The sequence below is a fragment of the Taudactylus pleione genome, unplaced genomic scaffold (assembly GCF_031769625.1).
Source record: "Taudactylus pleione unplaced genomic scaffold, aTauple2 ptg000195l, whole genome shotgun sequence".
NCBI classification, from domain to species: Eukaryota; Metazoa; Chordata; class Amphibia; order Anura; family Myobatrachidae; genus Taudactylus; species Taudactylus pleione.
Window position 1 is genome coordinate 5,554,667 of NW_028284597.1, and position 21,828 is coordinate 5,576,494.

At 44.0% G+C, this 21,828-nt stretch overlaps 1 protein-coding gene across 1 annotated transcript in view; it reads right to left on the reverse strand.

Annotated features, from left to right (window-relative positions):
• The window catches only part of MAF (MAF bZIP transcription factor), a 362,661-nt gene that overhangs the window by 295,269 nt on the left and 45,564 nt on the right, over nt 1-21,828 (reverse strand). The gene's annotated exons all lie outside the window — the stretch shown is intronic.

Consider the following 21,828-nt stretch of genomic DNA (forward strand, 5'->3'; position numbering starts at 1 on the left):
TACACCTCCATACACCTGTCGCACATCATTACACCTCCACATACGTGTCCCACATTATTTACACCTCCACATATTTGTCACGCATCATTTACACCTCCACATACCTGTCCCACATAATTTACACCTCCATATACCTGTCCCACATCATTTACACCTTTACATACCTGTCCCACATAATTTACACCTCCACATACCTGTCCCACATAATTTACACCTCCACATACCTGGCCCACATAATTTACATCTTCACATACCTGTCCCACATAGTTACACCTCCACATACCTGTCCCATAAAATTTGCACCTCCACATACCTGTCCCACATCATTTACACCTCTATACACCTGTTCCACATCTTTACACCTCCACATACGTGTCCCTCATTATTTACACCTCCACATACCTGTCCCACATCATTTACACCTTCACATACCTGTCCCACATCATTTACACCTCCACATACCTGTCCCACATAATTTACACCTCCAAATACCTGTCCCACATCATTTACACATTCACATAACTGTCCCACATCATTTACACCTCCAAATACCTGTCCCACATCATTTACACCTGCACATACCTGTCCCACATCATTTACACCTCCACATACCTGTCCCACATTATTTACACCTCCACATACTGTACCTGACACACATCAATAACACCTCCACATACCTATCCCACATAATTTACACCTCCAAATACCTGTCCCACATCATTTACACATTCACATAACTGTCCCACATCATTTACACCTCCAAATACCTGTCCCACATCATTTACACCTGCACATACCTGTCCCACATCATTTACACCTTCACATACCTGTCCCACATCATTTACACCTCCACATACCTGTCCCACATAATTTACACCTCCAAATACCTGTCCCACATCATGTATACCTCCAAATACCAGTCCCACATAATTTACACCTCCACGTACCTGTTCCACATCATTTACACCTCAACATACCTGTCCTACATCATTTACACCTCCACATACCTGTCCCACATAATTTATACCTTCACATACCTGTCCAACATCATTTACACCTCCACATACCTGTCCAACATCATTTCACCTCCACATAGCTGTCCCACATAATTTACACCTTCACATACCTGTCCCACATCACTTACACCTCCACATACCTGTCCCACATCATTTAAACATCCACATACCTGTTCCACATTATTTACACCTCCACATACATGTCCCGCATCATTTATACCACATACCTGTCCCACATAATTTACACATCCACATACCTGTCCCACATCATTTACACCTTCAAATACCTGTCCCACATAATTTCACCTCCATATTCCTGTCCCACATCATTTACACCTTCACATACCAGTCCCACATCACTTACACCTCCACATACCTGTCCCACATCATTTAAACCTCCACATACCTGCCCCATATCATTTACACCTCCACATACCTGTCCCACATCATTTTCACCTCCACATACCTGTCCCACATCATTTACACCTCCACATATTTGTCCCGCATCATTTATACCTCCACATACCTGTCCCACATAAGTTACACCTCTACATACCTGTCCATCATCATGTATACCTCCACATACTGTACCTGACACACATCATTTACACCTCCACATACCTGTCCCACATCATTTACATCTCCACATACCTGTTCCACATCATTTACACCTCCACATACCTGTCCCTCATTATTTACACCTCCACACACCTGTCCCACATAATTTACACCTCCACATACCTGTCCCACATAATTTGCACCTCCACATACCTGTCCCACAATATTTACACCTCCATACACCTGTCCCACATCATTACACCTCCACATATGGGTCCCACATTATTTACACCTCCACATATTTGTCCCGCATCATTTGCACCTCCACATACCTGTCCCACAATATTTACACCTCCATACACCTGTTCCACATCTTTACACCTCCACATACGTGTCCCACATTATTTACACCTCCACATACCTGTCCCACATCATTTACACCTCCACATACCTGTTCCACGTCATTTACACCTCCACATACCTGTTCCACATAATTTACACCTCCACATACCTGTCCCGCATCATTTACACCTCCACACACCTGTCCCACATCATTTACACCTCCACATACCTGTCCCACATCATTTACATTTCCACATACCTGTCCCACATCATTACTCCGCCACATACATGTCCCACATCATTTACACCTCCACATACCTGTCCCACATCATTTACACCTCCAGATACCTGTCCCACATCATTTACACCTCCACATACCTGTCGCATATCATTTAAACCTCCACATACCTATCCCACATCATTATACCTCCACATACCTGTCCCACATCATTTACACCTCCATATACCTGTCCCACATCATTAACACCTTTACATACCTGTCCCACATAATTTACACCTCCACATACCTGTCCTACATCATTTACACCTCCACATACTGTACCTGACACACATCATTTACACCTTCACATACCAGTCCCACATCATTTACATCTCCACATACCTGTTCCACATCATTTACACCTCCACATAATTTACACTTCCACATACCTGTCTCACATCATTGACACCTCCACACACCAATCTCACATCATTTTCACCTGCACAAACCTGTCCAACATAATTTACACCTCCACATACCTGTCCCACATAATTTACACCTCCACATACCTGTCCCACATTATTCACGGCTCCACATACCTGGTCCACATCATTTACACCTTCACATACCTATCCCACATAATATACACCTTCACATACCTGTCCCTCATCACTTACACCTCCACATACATGTCCCACATCAATTACACCTCCACATACCTGTTCCACATCATTTACACCTCCACAAACATGTCCCACATCATTTAAACCTCCACATACCTCTCCCACATCACTTACACCTTCACATACATGTCCCACATCATTTAAACCTCCACATACCTGTTCCACATCATGTACACATCCACATACTGTACCCAACACACATCATTTACACCTCCACATACCTGTCCCACATCATTTACATCTCCACATAGCTGTTCCACATCATTTACACCTCCACATACCTGTCCCACATAATATACATCTTCACATACCTGTCCCACATAGTTACACCTCCACATACCTATCCCACATAATTTGCACCTTCACATACCTGTCCCACATCACTTACACCTCCACATACCTGTCCCACATCATTTACACCTCCACATACCTGTCCCACATAATTTACACCTCCACATACCTGTCCTACATCATTTACACCTCCACATACATGTCCCACATCATTTATCCCTCCACATACCTATCCCACATCATTTCACCTCCACATACCTGTCCCACATAATTTGCACCTCCACATACCTGTCCCACAATATTTACACCTCCATACACCTGTCGCACATCATTACACCTCCACATACGTGTCCCACATTATTTACACCTCCACATATTTGTCACGTATCATTTACACCTCCACATACCTGTCCCACATAATATAGACCTCCATATACCTGTCCCACATCATTTACACCTTTACATACCTGTCCCACATAATTTACACCTCCACATACCTGTCCCACATAATTTACACCTCCACATACCTGGCCCACATAATTTACATCTTCACATACCTGTCCCACATAGTTACACCTCCACATACCTGTCCCATATAATTTGCACCTCCACATAGCTGTCCCACATCATTTACACCTCTATACACCTGTTCCACATCTTTACACCTCCACATACGTGTCCCTCATTATTTACACCTCCACATAGCTGTCCCACATCATTTACACCTTCACATACCTGTCCCACATCATTTACACCTCCACATACCTGTCCCACATCATTTACACCTCCAAATACCTGTCCCACATCATTTACACATTCATATAACTGTCCCACATCATTTACACCTCCAAATACCTGTCCCACATCATTTACACCTGCACATACCTGTCCCACATCATTTACACCTCCACATACCTGTCCCACATTATTTACACCTCCACATACTGTACCTGACACACATCATTTACACCTCCACATACCTATCCCACATTATTTACACCTCCACATACATGTCCCGCATCATGTATACCTCCAAATACCAGTCCCACATAATTTACACCTCCACGTACCTGTCCCACATCAATTACACCTTCACATACCTGTCCCACATCATTTACACCTCCACATACCTGTCCTACATCATTTACACCTCCACATACATGTCCCATATCATTTACACCTCCACATACCTATCCTACATCATTTCACCTCCACATACCTGTCCCACATAATTTATACCTTCACATACCTGTCCAACATCATTTACACCTCCACATACCTGTCCTACATCATTTCACCTCCACATACCTGTCCCACATAATTTACACCTTCACATACCTGTCCCACATCACTTACACCTCCACATACCTGTCCCACATCATTTAAACCTCCACATACCTGTTCCACATTATTTACACCTCCACATACATGTCCCGCATCATTTATTCCACATACCTGTCCCACATAATTTACACATCCACATACCTGTCCCACATCATTTACACCTTCAAATACCTGTCCCACATAATTTCACCTCCATATTCCTGTCCCACATCATTTACACCTTCACATACCTGTCCCACATCACTTACACCTCCACATACCTGTCCCACATAATTTAAACCTCCACATACCTGCCCCATATCATTTACACCTCCACACACCTGTCCCACATCATTTTCACCTCCACATACCTGTCCCACATCATTTTCACCTCCACATATTTGTCCCGCATCATTTATACCTCCACATACCTGTCCCACATAAGTTACACCTCTACATACCTGTCCATCATCATGTATACCTCCACATACTGTACCTGACACACATCATTTACACCTCCACATACCTGTCCCACATCATTTACATCTCCACATACCTGTTCCACATCATTTACACCTCCACATACCTGTCCCTCATTATTTACACCTCCACACACCTGTCCCACATAATTTACACCTCCACATACCTGTCCCACATAATTTGCACCTCCACATACCTGTCCCACAATATTTTCACCTCCATACACCTGTCCCACATCTTTACACCTCCACATATGGGTCCCACATTATTTACACCTCCACATATTTGTCCCGCATCATTTGCACCTCCACATACCTGTCCCACAATATTTACACCTCCATACACCTGTTCCACATCTTTACACCTCCACATACGTGTCCCACATTATTTACACCTCCACATACCTGTCCCACATCATTTACACCTCCACATACCTGTTCCACGTCATTTACACCTCCACATACCTGTTCCACATAATTTACACCTCCACATACCTGTCCCGCATCATTTACACCTCCACACACCTGTCCCACATCATTTACACCTCCACATACCTGTCCCACATCATTTACATTTCCACATACCTGTCCCACATCATTACACCGCCACATACATGTCCCACATCATTTACACCTCCACATACCTGTCCCACATCATTTACACCTCCACATACCTGTCCCACATCATTTACACCTCCACATACCTGTCGCATATCATTTAAACCTCCACATACCTATCCCACATCATTATACCTCCACATACCTGTCCCACATCATTTACACCTTTACATACCTGTCCCACATAATTTACACCTCCACATACCTGGCCCACATAATTTACATCTTCACATACCTGTCCCACATAGTTACACCTCCACATGCCTGTTCCCCATCATTTACACCTCCACATACGTGTCCCACATTATTTACACCTCCACATACCTGTCCCACATCATTTATACCTCCACATACGTGTCCCACATCATTTACACCTCCATATACCTGTCCCACATCATTAACACCTTTACATACCTGTCCCACATCATTTACACCTCCATATACCTGTCCCACATCATTAACACCTCCACATACCTGTCCCACATAATTTACACCTCCACATACCTGGCCCACATAATTTACATCTTCACATACCTGTCCCACATAGTTACACCTCCACATGCCTGTCCCCCATCATTTACACCTCCACATACGTGTCCCATATTATTTACACCTTCACATACCTGTTCACCATCATTTACACCTCCACATACCTGTTCCACATAATTTACACCTCCACATACCTGTCCCACATCATTTACACCTCCACATACCTCTCCTCCATCATTTACACCTCCACATACATGTCCCACATCATGTACATCTCCACATACCTGTCCCGCATCATTTACACCTCCACACACCTGTCCCACATAACTTACACCTCCACATACCTGTCCCACATAATTTACACTTCCACATACCTGTCCTGCATCATTACACCTCCACATACATGTCCCACATTATTTACACCTCCACATACCTGTCCCACATCATTTACACCTCCACATACCTGTCCCACATCATTTCCACCTCCACATACCTGTCGCATATCATTTAAACCTCCACATACCTATCCCACATCATTATACCTTCACATACCTGTCCCACATCATTATACCTCCACATACCTGTCGCATATCATTTAAACCTCCACATACCTATCCCACATCATTATACCTCCGCATACCTGTCCCACGTCATTTACACATCCGCATACCTATCCCACATCATTATACTTTCACATACCTGTCCCATATCATCTATACCCCCACATACCTATCCCACATCATTATACCTTCACATACCTGTCCCATATCATTTAACCCATTTTTGGATTTTTAGATAAATTTTCCTGGAAACTTGCATGTCATTTTACTATATACAACCTCCAACAGCATGATTATTTATTGGGAGGGGTGTACCAGAGATTCTGCACTGTGTCCCGACATTTGTACATTAAAATAAAGTGTTTCCCCACCTTTTCACCTGCTCTGCATAAAAAAAGTGAATTTCCTTAGAAAAAGCAATGCGAGTTTGGAAATGAATGCATTTTGCTGTACGAGTTCGCCTGTAGAACCTCAACTCGCGCCTACATTGAATTGACCCCTAAAGCTCATTTTACCATATGCCACACCACAGCAGGGGGCGGGGCAATGACGCTGTTTGCAGTGAATCGAGTGATCAAGGCATCGGTACCCTCGCTAGAGAAATGGGTCCAGGAAGGATGAATATCGGACGTTTCCCGGACATTCTGCGAGAGTAGGCAAGTGTGTCACAGATATGCCCTAACTTTTGGATAAAAATTGTAAATAAACTCATCTACAAACACTAAAAGCACTAAAAGATGTAATAATATCCAAAGGGGCTGTGTTTAGTCACCAAACAGACAGTTTTAGACGTTAACAGAGGAGTTTATCCCTACTTATGCCAAAGAAGAAAAGATGAAAAGTAAAATATATTCACATTATTAAAGATCTGCTGCCCCTGAACACTCCTGCCCTTAGGCAACACAGAAGAAGCATGTACCAAGCTCTTATTTATCTCTCAGAAAAAAAACAACTTCTTACTTAATGTGTAATTGAAGACAGCTCAATGAAAGATGAGAGAGATCCCGCAGATTTCAAAAGTAGATGATATGCCATTAAAGTAAATAAAATAAAACACCCAAGTGCCCCAAGTCTACCGCCTAAAACTCAGGAAGTATTAAGGAAATTCCTCAGGTCCACTCCCCACGGCAGGCACCCGGGTTCTTGTTTTGGTAACTTTTCTACAGATTAAGGGAGTATAATTTAAACATGTACATATATTCCTCCTCCATTAAAATTAAGAAACGGATCTATTCTTCCTGGGGTGTTGGCTGTGCTGCCAGCCTCAGACTGACAAGTTTAGCTTAAGAAAAACAAGGATTAGATCTTTTAATGGCATGTCAACTCTTATCTATTATTTCAACATTTAGTTAGAATTTTGGGGAGTATATTGCCCTTGATGCGACCTGACAAGTGACTAATACTGCTGCAATGAGTCGACACACACACATACATCTTAGAATAGAACTACACGGTATAGTATTAACCCTTAGCAAGTCCTGAGCAAATTTAGCTTTATAAAGCAGTAAATTAACAATGTCTCCTATGTTACCGTCTACATTAAAAGTCTGATTTACTATCTGTACATATCATCAGTCTTAATGATTAACAAAAGGGTTGTGGTTATTTGTGCTAAACACCACCAAATTATAGTACAGTACACCGTACTTGCCCACTCTGCCCGGGAGACTCCAGAATTTCAGAGTAGGGATGGCCATTGACTATAGATTATTCATAATCTTCGATGGTTTATGGCCGATGTTGAATGCTTTTACCATCAATGGGAGAGAACCAGATGGTTTGCCTCCATCGATGGCACAGCTTTTTTCACAAGGTGCCGTGGGAATGGAGTGTAGCTCCACCCCCAGCATCCATAAAGCCATGCCCCCAGGTTCTGATTGGCCCACTGCCCAGTCAGTCAAAGAACAGGGATAACCATCGGTTGGGGAAACCATCGATGGTTATCCATTGCATAATTGGTAACCAACGATGGCCACTTGCTATATCACCATCGATGGTAACCAAAGCTGATAACCACACCAAGGCCATCCCTATTTACAAGACTTTTCTGTATCCCATCCACTTCCTCAGTGAAGTGGACATCATCTTGGCACGGCCCCCTGCTGCGCATTGCCACAGATATCGGGGGAAGTGGCATCATGCAGCAGAGCATAGAGAATCGCGCCTTCATAGAAAGAGGAGTGATTGTTGAGACCCGTTTGGCTGGAGCTTCAGTGACCAACAGATCAAGTTACTAATATACAGTGATAACAAAAAGATTTTCTGCTGCAGCTTATCGGGGTAACTCTTTAGTAGATAAGAAGCACTAAATCCTCCTTGTAGAAAGGGCTTACCGCTCTTTAATAAACATCAACACAAGATAGTGCAATTACTAATGTTTCACAAGCAATAGTGTCTAGAGTGACGTCAACGGGGAACATCAACAAGATTCAACAGCCGGCGGAGACAGATTCATCAGAATTGTGATAAGCATGAATTCATTCCAAGTAACGGCAACTGCAAATTTTAAACTCAAGACAAGAAAACCATCTTAGAAATAAACATATATTTTTAAATGGCACATTGAGATGCACACCAGTACACTCAGGGGAAGGGCTGATCTCTGTAAAGCGCTGTGGAATATGTGTGCGCTATATAAATACCTGGTAATAAATAAATATTACTAGAATTAGCATAAAGTCGCAGACATGACTATGGTAAAAGATGATAAAGTAGCAGCAGCACGCAACTCAGAATCAGGCCCAATGAGTATGAAATATTTGTTCATTATTGGGTAGTGGCCATTTTATTTACAGTATATAAAACTGAGTTTCATGGAATAGTTGTCAGTTATTAAACTCCCTGAGCTACAAAAGATTTTCAACAAAGACAAGTTATCCAGGGGAGCCATCTCGTTCTACTTTAATAATACTGACGCGTTTCGTCTCACAACAGAGACTTTGTCTACCTTTGATAACAAAAAGAGGCAGCCAGCTGGCCCGGTAAGGCAAGTGAGAAATGCTGTGGTGCCTTAACATTTTTGAGACTGGGCCTCTGAGTTTCTAGTGACACCCTTGCTGCAGACTACATTGGCTTGAACATGAAGCAAGAGAGTGCGGCCTCTGAAATAATGTATATGCTAGCTGGGCTGTGATTTGGCTAAAGCGTGTATAACAGAATGTAGATGCCATTTTAGCGCACAGTGGACCTGATTCAGCAGTGAACACAATGGCGATTACGGGTGCAGATCGAGTGATTTTTTGCCACTGCGCATACGTATAAGCCACGTGCGCAGTGATTGCATGGCAATTACGGATGCTAAGAAGATATCCATCGCAAAGTAAGTGTCAGCATTTTGGGGGTGGTCATAAAAACGCAGGCGTGTCTACCCGTTTGAACGCCGTTTGATTGTCGTGCATAAATTAGCCACTGCGATTGCATATGTCTGCATCAGTGTCTGTGTCAGTGTCTGCAGCTGGTCAGACTTCTTGTAAATGCTGTGTATCTGGCTGATGTGCGCCGCAGGTACCATGTTTATGCAGAACAGCGACATTGGACGGATATGAGAAAGCAGCAGTGGGCGTCTTTAAGCTGGCTGAGCTTTGGCAGGCATTAGCATATTTTCGCAGCTGCGTTCCGTGCAAAATCACAGCTGGGAACGCGTTAGCATTTGCTGCTGAATCGGGCCCAGTGTCTCCAGCACAGCTAAAATTGTTCAGATATCAGTTATACCCCTTTCACATCGCTAATGGAGGGTCGCACCCAGGATTTGTGCACGCTTCGATCCCAGGTGCAACCCACCTGATACCCCTCTTTGACTGGCGGCCCGACCCGGCACTAATGCCGGGTTTATGATGCCATCAGCGTCACGAGATGAGCCAGCATTTGTAGATGATTTCATCACCAAGCGCCGGCTCTCCCTATGCAGTTGCCTCAACCCAGGAAACCTATTCACACCGCACAGTGAGCCGGGTTGAACTCGTGTTCAACCCTGCTCACTGCCCGAGTTGAAATGCCGGGTTGCTCGACCCAGGTTATTTCAACTGGCCCCTTTCACACTGTGCGGTAACCTGGGTTGCTGCGCGCTCATGTGCCGTAACCCAGGTTATTTGATGGCAGTGTGAAAGGGGTATTAGTGGCTAGAACTTCTGCCCAGGTCATCATCGGGGGGAGAAAGATATCCAAGCGCTAAAAAATTTTTTCTTTTAGCAATTTTTCAAACAAATATCACAGGGGCAGCTGAGTGATACACCCGATACTGACCTGGGCTGGAAAGGGTAAACGAATCGCTTCACCGAGCCAGTCTCTGAATGGGTGAGTTGGCTTGTTATACTAATAAACAAATTAAATAAAAAAAATATTTAAAAAATAGATAAAAGATTTTACAAATAAACTAAAACTATATAAAATATAATTAAACATTGAATAATTGCTTCATTTATAGAATAAAGAACTTTTCCTTCTGTTATCATAATAGGCTTCACCATGCAAAGGCATTTAGCAGTACTATCCATAACCATTTGAGGATGGTGAAGCTGATGTGAGATAGCCTGGTAAGCACTTTGACATGGCAGCACATTATCTGTTACGAGCAGTGGTATAATAAAAGGTACCTGCGATCTGGTTCAAAATCTGAGCTGGAGCAGGACATATGGGAGCCGTAATGCTGCCCGTTTCGTAGAGTCTGGGAATGTTCTAGCTCTGATTCTTGTGGCTCTGCTGTGCCATGGTGTCATCACGCAGTGCTCTTGATTTATAAAGCTGCCTATAGCTGCCAAATAGGCTGTGCTGACACTTATACATAGACAGGGAAAACCCCATCACTCTCTCTGAGCAACTGGACCCAAAGCGGTTGCTGCTGCTGCCATCCCTATTGCTATGCCAATGGCAGTAAGCTCCCGATGGGACGTGAAATTATCAATTAGTATGTAAAACTGTGCCCAAAACTAAGTGTCCCATGAGATTGAAAGCGGTGCCCACTGCTACTGCCTAGCAGGCATTGTAAACACTTATGTCAGTGTTGGCCACAACACAGCCCTGTTTACTGTTTTTCTGGATAGAGTTACATGCAGTACAATTAACATACAGTAGGCCTGTGATAGGCAACCCCATATTGTTAGAAGTAAAATAAAATGAGTACTTCTTTTATATTTTATTACCTCAACACCGACCGGCATATTTGGATTAGATATGATGGAAAAGTGGAATGATAATCAAATAGTATTGGACAGTTTTTCCTTAATGGGGTGGCCTACAATTTTATATGGGCCCGGTTCCACTAGGTGATTCAGCCCTGTGCTGGACTGGTTGTTATTTCATTTGACAATTCATTTGTTGTTTTGTTTAAATGACAATAAAGTTGTATTGTATTGTAGGCTGGGGATTTATCTCTTGTTTATGGTTTCTTCGAGCTGGTTGTGGCTATTGTGTGTTTATGGGTGTGTGGGGCACATACTGCCTCAAGTAGATTATGATGAATACCATTGTGTATCTTGATGCGCTTTAAATGTATATTCATGGAAGCATCTATATGGTTATGGTTTTATTGTGTTGCACATACTGAGCCTGGTTCTGAGGTGCATTCAATACCTAATGAGGCTGAATCTCGTGATTTAAAAAAAAAAAAATGTAAGCAAACTGCGCATGAGTTAAGACTTACAGTACACACGCATCTTAGCGCATCGGCGGGCGATTCTGAGTCAAACGGTTCTCACTGATGGATGAATGGGCATAACTAACTGGGTGGCAAGTGGGCCGCATTGGGGCTTTCACACAAAGGAGAAGCATCTGATCAGAGCCATAACTAGACTTTTTGGTGCCCTGTGCCAGAAAGAACATTGGCGCCCCCCTTAATTTTCAAAGGGACATAATGCACCCAAAAAAGGGCCATGGCCTCATGGGGAAGAACCAGGGAAGAGATAGGGCGGCCAGGAGATGCTGGGGATGAAATAAGAGGAAGCTACAAGTGAGAATGATAATAAACAGGTCCAAACAGCGCCCCCTGCCCTGTGGTGCCCTGTGCGATGGCACTGGTCGCACTACCCTAGTTACGGCCCTGCATCTGATGGGCATGTCTTGGCCGTGTAGGCACAGTTGTAGGCTATTCTGAGTTAAGCGTATGCAGACTCCACGTCAATTTCAGTTGGATCTTCTGCACAAAGCATGGGGTAGATGTGAGTGTCATTAATAGTGATGATGGCTCTTGCTGAGGGTGGTGCCAGTGCTGTGACAGAGCTTTAATGCGACCTGTGCCGCATTAAAGCCTTGGAGAGAGATAAAGTGGAGCAGTAGCCCCCTTAGCAACCAATCAGCTTTTAACTGTCCTTTCAAAGACTGTGCGAGATGACAGTTAGATGCTGATTGGTTGTTTGAGCAACTTCCCCACTTTATCTCTCTCCATGGATTGATACATCTCCCACATTGTGCCTAATTTTGAGTGGTGTGTAAGGCGGTTGCCAGTCTTGTCACTTTCCTTGATTGGAAGTCCTATGCGAACATCCAGTGACAGGGGCTCGTGTCTTTTTTACACCCTGCATTTTATATTCACGACAACCACCACAAAATTGAGACATCTTCAGTTCTACAGTGAGAGTAGGAATGTTTCCAGTACTCAAATTATTTCAAGTTCAAGTAGCATTTTTTCTTGTTTGGGGAGTACACACTGCATTACACCTGTTCACCCTATGACCCTCTCACATATCATCCCTCCTAGCCCTCGCTTGCTGATTCCAACTTCTGCCTGTTTTACAGTCACACCTGGTTGTTATAGCTTGTAACACTTGTGTAAATGTGTGCTGATGTTATTACACGTAGGTCTCTTTAAATGCATTGTTTTAAGTTATCACGAGACGAAAGGAAAAGTGCAGCCCTCACCAATGCGGCCTCTGCAGTGTATCAGGCCGGGTACACGGCCATACTATTAGGTAAAACAAACAACTGCTACAGAATGTGATGTCATTTCTAGTTAAACATTTTTGTAAAAATAAGGTGCAAATAATAAGTCATTTTATTTATCCCAAATAAACCCTGCATGTGCTTTCCATAAACACTAAGGGGGCGGGCGGACACCGGGAAAGCATCAGCGCTTGTTTTTCCTGTGCGCATGCGTCCGAGACATGTGCCCCGATGGTTACCGCTGCGAGACGCAGTTCGATATTCCATGAGGTCAATGCAATTTTGACTGTCGTTTCTGACACCAACACCGGTGGCCAAGGTCTCTCGGATATTCTGTGCCTGCCAAAAGCAGGTGCAATGTCTGATGGTGCGGCGTTATGCGTACAAGCTAGACGCACTATCGGCGGATTCATGCCACTGCTGGTGGGCGTCTCAATGGGACGCACATAAGCCATGGCATTAACATAAAGACGTAATAGCAGATGCAACAAAACTCAGAATCACTCCCAAAGTATTGTGCATTTAACTGGTGTTTATTAACTAAATGAAAGCTATGATATAATTGTCATACAGAAGGAGACATCCGTTACCACCACAGCACATACTTACTCTACTCTCTCAGAATCTCCTGGAGAATCTAAAATTTTTGGGGAGTCCACCAGGCTCTCGAAAGAGTGGGTGGAGCTCCCACATCTCACCCAATTCCTATTGAGTTTAAGTGGGCAGAACATGGAGTATATTGCCGGGAACTGAGCATTCTGGGGAGGGGGTGGGGCTAATATGACGTAATTCTATGATAATTGTCATTAGGCCCTGCCCCTTCTGTGATTCACTGCTTTTTGTCATGAATGGGTGGGGCCTAATGATATGAATAGTCAGGCCCCACCCCCATCAGCTGCCACCTGTATCTACTCTCTGGGTTGAGCAACATGTACTATTATGTACCATTATATCCTGCACACTTGTTGCAGAATAGACTAGGAAAATGGTGTATGTGTTGCATAACTTGTGTCATAATTATCTACTCTCCTGAAATGTTTCTGAATTAGAAGACTTTGAAGAGAGCAGACAGTTTTCCCATAGAGCACTTATCTGCTATAGGGTGGGTGGGGCATGACTAAATGAAATTGTCAAGCCCCGACCACCTTAGTTCATTTTGAGTGTCTAAGGTGGATGGAGGATTACTGAGGTGGGTGTGGCTTACTGAAGTGGGTGGGGCCTACTGAGGTGGGTGGCCCTGGATATCACAATTTGCCCGCCACTTGATGAATTAGAAAACGTAGGCAAATACTTGTGGGTAATGTGTTCCTGAGTATTCCATTCGTCCTATGTGAACAAAATGGGTGCACAATTATTACCTCAAGATTACACTACTTCACCAATTTTAGAAACATGTATAGATACAGAGACTAGTAGCCATTTTGTTAAAATACTAAAACAAGTATAGTGTCATCGCTATGGATCTGATTCAGATGTGCACAGAGTTCATGCGCGGCTCGCAAGTGCGAAAATATGCAAAAGCCAGTTTAAGCACTCCTTTTGTGTACTTCAGCGCGATGGACTGAGCTAACCCTGTGACGCCCACTTTGCATATCTGAGCAATGCTCAAGTGCGCAGTTAGGTCCGATCTCTGCCAGGGGCAGAACTATGGGAGACAATGAGGCGCCTGCCGCCAGGCTCCAGCTGTGTCCACAACATATTCAACCCACTTAGGGCTGTAACTATGTACCTGGAGTGTACTATCACAGCCGCCCAATACATGGCACCCCTTCCCTGCACCTGAGAAGCCACCATACACTAGTGGAGAGCTCCATGTCAGACCATCAGCTGCCGCCTTCGTCTATCTATAGCCTGTCTGCATGCGACTTGCTACATTACAGTGTCAGCGGCTGTGACTTTGGGGCACCAAATTATAACTTGTCTCTGGGCGTCTGGGATGAACTTACGCCACTGATCGAAGCACCATCGGTCGCAACATCAGCTTCTTGAGCAGCCTCTACCAATCGCAGAGTCTCCCTTGCATGACACTCCCATAAAACGCCCATGATGTCTCGCTTTTTTGAGATGACTGTAGGTCACCTCCCAGTCTCCACCCTGACACTCCCACAGATCACAATGCCGTTGAACTAATGGCGATGTCGTATGCACACCTTAGTTTCGCGCGTGTGCAGTAAGGTTTTTCTAGACCTTTTGCATATGCACGGTAGCAGTAATAACCAACGCTCGACTGCGCAAACATCAATACTGTGTGGACCTCTTATCCAGGCCCCTGTCTGTGTCTATGCTAATGCACAAAATCCCAGGTCACCTATACTGTATGACAATAGCTTGATTAATAAAAGTATCTAATATGACACATTGCTGTTCTCCTTTTTTTTTTTTGCAAATTTGATTTACCCGTCACTTTCGTTTTCATGTTTGATTCATTGGCTCATTCCTATTCAAGATATGATTTATAGATCAATTTGTTTTCAGATATGATTGAAACACAGCAAAAGCTATTTTTAAATACCATGTTTGTGCTGCGAAGGTGTAAAACCGTTAACAAATGTGCAAGATCAATAATAACAGCAATCTTCTTAGATGGGTGAGCGTAATTCAAAGGAAATATTCATTACATCAAAGAGAACCATTGTAACATGGTACACACACTTGGGCGACGCATAGAGATTTATTAAATAAACATATCTGGAATAAAACTGGATAAAATAAATAAGAGAATACTATTTATTTGTTGAGAATTTTATTCATAAAATCTATACATACTGTAGGTTACTAGAAGAGGGAATGTTTGCGCTTCAAAGCTTTGTTAAAAGCTTATTGATCATGAACATGCATGTATACTGTATACTGTAGTTTTGTTCTAGTGCTGCTCCATTCTCTATTTTAGGCCATTTATTTTGTCACTGTCCTGTCACAGCAATGCGTAACCCTGTAGCTGTAGTTTATTGGGACAGCAGGGATATAACTGGGGTTTTAAAAGACCTATGACCAGGCATCACTGTACAATTGTAATGTATGATGTCTGGTGGAAGGAAGGGAGAAACAAGTGACATTAATTAACATATTTATGAAGAGGGAAGAGGCATTTGGCTAGACAGAACTGCATAAATAAACAACACATTCATCGTTAATAAAATTAAAAAAATACAATTATTTCTTAGTAGCAACAGAAGACATCATATTGATTACCTGGTGGTATATTTGCAAATAAAATTATACAAAACACAAATGTGGCTAGTCGGTGAGTGGTGTATTATTGGGATGGCTGGAGAGGTATCAGGAGGTGATCTGCACCAATCTTCTGCTGTGGACCCAATTTGACATTGCCAGTACATAGTTCCTGAAAGAGATAACATCTACCAATAGAACAATGAAATCTGGAGCCCTATATATAACGCTGGCCACACACATCTGGTCATTCTCCACAATCACCAAATTACCACATTTGGTTAGTAAATTAACATATTTTGAGAAGCAAATAGGACGGATATGAGTATTCTGACACTGGGGTAAATAACGGGATCACAGTTGAAGATAGCCGCACATGGGGCCTCATTCAGAAGCGTGCTTTATTGCGACTTTAGGCAACTGTTGCCGCAGCCACTGGGATTCGTACACAGATGGCCCCAGCTGCGGAGCTAATCTGCAACTGTGCCTAGTAAGATGCACCACTGTAGATTGCACTAACACTATGGCAGGTGCAATGTCTCTTTGAACATGGCTGCTGGTGTCAGTGCAGCTGCGTCATAAGACACAGTTGCTGAGAGCAACACGCTCGCGTCTGGCTAGCCACCCCTTGTTTCCACACAGAAACACCCATTGAAATTGACTCACTCTGCATCCATATATTAGTTCGGCGGCAACCCTTGGGGCGAATAGGTAGTGCGACTCGGACTGAAAACATCGTCTGCTTGCGTTCAACATCGCCACTTGGCAGGGGCATAACTAGGTATTTGAAGGCCCAATAACAAAAGTTTGTATGGGCCCCTATGTACCACCCAATGGTGAAACATAAATAACACATGTAACTTTGACAAGGAAGATGGGCCCCCCTCAACTTTGGGCCCCAATAGCAACTGCACCCCTTGTATCTGTAGTAGTTACGCCCCTGAATCAGGCCCATGGTCACAGCCCTTCTGCTTTGGCTGATTGCATGGGGCCTTATGCAGGCTGGATTGCAACTTCGATTGTGGCTGCGATTACGTACGCAGTCTCACTGCGATGATATGCTAATCCACAGCGATCGCTATGCCGTCGCAGCACAACATAAGGACGCCCACCTTACCTCACACACATCCATAATACTTTACAAGACTGCGAAACCATTGGTAACATCGGCTACCATCGGAGCCTCACGCACACTTGCACAAGCTCTGACCTTACTCAGGAATTGGTAACCTCATCGCACGCAGTCACGCCTGTTTTTCTCCGACCACACCCCCGTCACCTCCCCCAAACATTACTTCCTATCAATCACTCTGCGATGGGTCTGCGTAGTCGCTGCGATCACAGTGACTGGTTCACGTGCACTGCAATGCATACATATGCGCAGTACGCAACAATCGGCCATCTGCTTACGCTGTTGCAGTTGCGATCCAACCTGAATCAGGCCCATTATCTGTAGTTGGTTAAATTTTCCATCATCCTGGATAAAATTGGACCCGACTTTGGCCCTCATTCAGACCCACTCGCGAGCGGCTGTCCGCTCGCAAGTGGGTCGTTGGTGCGCATGCGCGAGACGCGACGAGCGAAGGACTTTCCTTCGCTCGTTGTGTCTGATAAAAGGGGGCGTGCTGTCGATGTTGATTGACAGCACGTCCCCTTTGGTGGGCGTGCCGGAGGCGTGCCTGCCAGACGGAGGCGTTCCCAAGGGAACGCCTACCGTCAGAAGCCGGCCCCACTGACATCACTAGTGATGTCAGTGGGAGTGATTTTGGCTCTGATAGAGCCAAAATCACTCCTGGCCTTGCGGTTGAGAAACTCAACCGCAGGCTTCTGCACGCAGTGGCGATGGTCGCGATGGTCAAGACCATCGCGACCATCACCCTGCACGCTCGTATAGGCTGTGGGTGGTGACCCACAGCTATACGAGCGTCCAGGAGGACGCTCCATATTTATGGAGGTGGGCCCTGATTCAGAGCGAGCGCTCTGGTCAGAGCGTCCGGCTCTGAATCAGGGCCTTTAATTGCTGAGGATGGGGCATACACTGCAGGGCGTATCTATAATGGGTGCAGGGTGTGCGGGTTATAGACTCCGGGCGCACTCTAGTGCCCAGAGTGTATAACTCCGGCTCAGTGTGCTGCCGGACGGAGAGGAGGGGGACTGTGAAGGAGACTGAACACGGGCCCCCTCCTCTCTAGGGACGCCCCTGATGCACTGTACAACCAAATCTGCATGTCAGTGGCTGGTACTGGTCTGCGAGATTGACTTTGTCAGAGTGTTGGGGTGGTTGGTAAGACGTAACACAATTATTTTAGATGACTGAGCTTATGATGCATGGTGCATCGATTGCTACACAACTATTACCAACTATTGTCCGTAATAGCCTCAATACAGCACTGTAGCTAGTGCACTGGTTAATGCAATAATTATATTAACTACTTCCATTTCACTGAATTTCTTAATTTGAAGACAGTTCCACCCAGTAACCAGTCACTATATACTCCTGAGCATGCTCAGCAGAATTATCCAGCCTTATTCTCTTCCAGGGAGCAGGGCTAAAGAGGCAATATTAAGGAATAAATAATCTGAAGGGACAACAGAAGCAATTATGTGTTTGCAAGCAGAGGTCTGACATGCAGGAAAAGTGTTGTCAGCACGTCTAGTATTCAACGCATTTGCTGTATGTATTTTCAATTTTTGCCTGTAGTGTTTCTTTCATTTTGGATAAAATCCAACATTGTTACATTCCTTCTCTGTCACATTCGATTGAAGCCTGTAAAGTGACAGTATTTTTTTTACTTTAAAATTTAATAATCAACTTTCGAATGTTTAAAATATGCTACTTAGCAAATTTAGCTGGGACGGCTATGTATGGTGTTCAGACAGTACTCCACTTTCAGTAGCTATGTGGTTAAACCTGTTCAAAAAGGTTCATGATTCATAATGACAACTTAGATCATATTTGTCAAGCAAATTCTGACCTTAAAACATGCGGAAATGACTGACTTGTCGTCAGTATGTACTAACATAGAGGTGGCATTATCCTGCTAAGTCAAAGTAGCAGCTCTGCCTATGATGGATCTTGCAACCTCTCTCCTGTGGGCTGGAGGTGATAGTGATGCCGACTGCAGTATTAATGTGCACGTTACGCAGCCGTGTCTGAACCCGGAAGTAAAGTGATTAGGCAAGTGATTATTTTACTTCTAACTCATCGCAAAGATGGGTGTCCTGGTTACTGAAATGAATGCATACCCCTGAAAAAACTAATATTTAGTATATTTAGTTACTGTATGAATAATATACAAAGGAGAAAGAGAAGAGGTGCTTTTCTTGTATTGATTGATGTTTATATATTGTTTCCAATTATAAGGAGGGCTGTGTGCTCGGAATTAGCTAAACGTCATACCCTTCCCTGTCCAGTAGAGCTTACAATTACATTTGTGGCGCCTGGGACACAAGCAAACACTGAGATTCAGATTGGGGTAGCCAGCATGCCTTTATGTGTCAGTCAATGTTCCCACTTTCTCCCAGAATCCTCTGCCATAAAATGGTTCACTCAGGACAGATAATCATTTTATATATTATATATACACATCAGAAATCTTATGCAGGGATAACTTGGCGGCAGATGCTTTCGCATTCTGTGGATGTGCAAAATACGTATACAGTTATCACCCGATATGTAGACTGCACGCACCTTGTTGTGTGCCCACCCCCTATCTGTATGCTTGCTTTGATAACCACTACCATCACATACTTACCTACTCTCCCAGAAGTTGCAGCAGGCTCCCAAATTTTCCTGCACCGCTGGAAGAGCATCCCGATCCCGCCCACTTCCTAGTGAAGTGGGCAAGATGGGGATATCACTGCCGAGAATTGTGGCTCTGTATGGAGAGGGCGGGGCTAAGTGACACAATAACGCATAATTTAGCCCTGCCCCTCCTCACACTCCAAAGATTGACGGCAGTTTACTGTGACAAGGCGGGGCCTAATGACAGAGGAACCCGTCCCCAACCCCCAAAGTGGCCAGCCGTGCCTGCTCTCCGGGCGTCTCCCAGGGAGCAGATAAAAGGCGGTAAGCATGCATCATCAGGACACCCGTGAACCAGCCCTATTCTATGTGCAAAAGATGAGCCTGAAAATATGCGCATGTACGCTTATATCCAACTAAATGCGTAATACTCTACATCACCCAGAGGTACGCAGGGTGAATTACATAAGATACGCAAATAGGAGTACGTTCAACGCAGCATCACATACCTCCCAACATGACCCTCTCCAGGAGGGACACAATGCTCTGGTCCTGGACTTCCCTGGTAATGTATGATTGGTGGCGGCTCCAGAGCTGGGGCTGCAGCACAGTCCAAAATTCAAATAGGGGAGTCACACCAACTGCCAGTGAGTCCCAGCCAGTGATGTTTGGCAGTGTGTGAAATGACAGTTGGTGTGACTCCCCTATTTGAATTTTGAACTGTGCTGTAGCCTCACCTCTTACCAGGGAAGTCCAGGACCAGAGCATTGTGTCCCTCCTGGAGAGGATCATGTTGGGAGGTATGGCATCAGCCCCTATATGTTAAGGTGATGATATCTTCATATCCTGCACTGACTGTGCTTATTCCTGAAATAAACCATACTGTTATTCAAATGTTTTCAAATAAACAATTTAAGGGGTCTATTTACTAAGCAGTGTTAGGAGACAGAGTGAAATGAGAATGTACCAGCCAATCAGCTCCCAACTGCCATGTCACAGGCTGAGTTTGAAAAATGACATTTGGGAGCTGATTGGCTGGTACCTTATCACTTTTTACTCTGTCTCCAAACACTGCTTAGTAAATAGACCCCTAAGTGTCAGAAAAACAAATCTACTTTGTTAAGTCAATTACCTAAGGCATGCAGCTACATGTGACATTTACCAATATACTGTATATATGTTTTCCTTCCCTGTAAGAATCAATGCAAAATCAGATTAATCTTAAACATATGTGGAGTTATCTTGATTATTTCCTTCGAACTTGCATGTTAGGGAGTGAAGAGGAAGGATATAACTAAAAAAATGAAGAAATTGAGTTTGTATGTCGTAGAATGGGGGATATTTGTGAAAACTGGTGCACAGAAAGAAAGTTGCTGTATCACATAGCAACCAATCAGATTCTGTAATGTTGCTTGTTTAGGTTAAAAGATCATACCTAGAACTGGATTGGTTGCTTTCAA